General features: G+C 41.0%; 1 long non-coding RNA gene across 1 annotated transcript; it reads right to left on the bottom strand.

Moving 5' to 3' along the window:
- Positions 1-1,773, bottom strand: LOC128196445 (uncharacterized). Its single transcript, XR_008248742.1, has 2 exons — positions 1,189-1,773; positions 1-1,062 (listed from the first exon to the last, which is right to left on the bottom strand). It is a non-coding gene; the product is annotated as an uncharacterized LOC128196445 (long non-coding RNA).

The following is a 1,773-nucleotide window of genomic DNA, read 5'->3' as shown; positions in this document are numbered from 1 at the left end:
TTAAGGAAACTTTAATTTTTTATTTTCCCAAACTAAAAGCGTTAAAAACAAAGCTGACATGGCTAAGGGTGTATACCACGTTATTTTTTTTTTCTGACAGAGTGAATCTTTCCGGCTTCTCTCCCTCTTCCTTCGTCTCCGACTTCTCTCCTTCCTCCTCCGTCTCCTTCCTTACATCTTCGTTTCCATCCACCGACACAACCTCGTCGACTAGAATCACCACAAACCTCCGTCCTCGTCACCGGCTGCCAAGGAATCTGAATTGCACGCCATTAACCTCTTGCGGCGACAACAGCTAGGACTTTTAACTGGTGGGAATAATGTGATTAATGGTATGGCGCTGCACCGGAACTTGAAGATGAGCAAGTGAGTGACACGGTGGTGGGCGTTGGTGCCTGTAACTTTCTCTTTTTATTTCTTTTTACAGGCTTGAATGAAAGTTTTTGCAGACTTTCTCTTTTTATTTATTTTTGCAGGTTTGAACGAATACTCTGGATCACACTTCCTTGTGCAGTGAGAAGGAGTTGTCGGATTTGGTTGGACCTGAAACTTCTCTTCCTCTAAATAGGTTTCAACCACCTCCTATGAAAAGTGAGAAAGAACTCACGGAAGCATGGAAGAAGGCTGGTCCTCGGCCTCTTCCCCCACCCCCGGATAAACCACTTTACTAGCATGAAAAAGAAGGTTGGTATGCATGGATCACCGAGACCCCTACGGAACCTGATCATTCCCCAATGGACCTGAGGATGAAAGCACACAGGTTACTTTGGGATGTGCTTGATTACATTGTTTCTTTGGAAGCAGATGCCTTCTTTCCTGGATTTAACAATGATGGTAGTAGATGGCCAGATTTTTCAAGCCTTGTCATGGGGCATCGGCTATATGAGACTGCTTCTTTTAGAACATACCGACCAGACAGGTAAAAATCTCGTGGGATTTTAATTGGGAGACGATAGAGAGGTGTTAGAAGGGACACCGCCGTTGGCACCTCTTCAACTAGGGTTTCAGTTTGAAGCAAATGGACCCTAATGTCTTCAAATTTGGTAAGCTATAGAAAGTGAACTACAGCACAAATAATGCAAACATACTAAACAATAATCAAGATTCAAGGGACGAAAATCTTTCAAGCAAAAAGGCTAATTATATCAAATTTGCAAACTGGTTAATTGATATTAACATTCACAATACCTTTGAGAGAATGCAAAGTAGGAACTGAACATGATTACGAGAGACTGAATCACCAATGAAAGCCAATGATTTATTTCTCATAAACTTAAGAAACTTCTTAGGATTGAACTCGGGCAATTTACAGTCTCTTGGACTCCACCTCCAGTACAGGTACCCCGAATCAGACCTCACTCTCTTCACCATCTTGTATCAGATGCAAAGATGAAACCACAGCCACAACCAACTTTGCTACTTTCTCATGAAACGGTGTTGCTGAGTAATTATTATAGGAAATGGAAGCAAGCTATGATATTGAATAAACGAACCTGTTTTCTGCACACCCTTTGTTGGGATAATAATGTATGTTGATACAAAAACACATTACGTGACGTGTACCATGTGGCAGCCATTAATGGTGAAAATAAAACCAAAATAGATAATATCATTTAAAAAATATATATATATAAAAACAACAAATTTTCATGATGAGAAACACGTTCAGTGTGTATGTAGGTCTTGAGTGATTAGAGTATTTCCTTTGATGAAACTGCGATGTGTGTGGTGGTGGCCAAGAAGGAGAGGTGTGCGAACGTCGACAAGGGGTTT

Source organism: Vigna angularis, chromosome 5, assembly GCF_016808095.1.
Source record: "Vigna angularis cultivar LongXiaoDou No.4 chromosome 5, ASM1680809v1, whole genome shotgun sequence".
Taxonomy (NCBI): Eukaryota; Viridiplantae; Streptophyta; class Magnoliopsida; order Fabales; family Fabaceae; genus Vigna; species Vigna angularis.
Note: the sequence above shows the minus strand (reverse complement) of the source record. Positions and strands in the feature narration are given on the sequence as shown.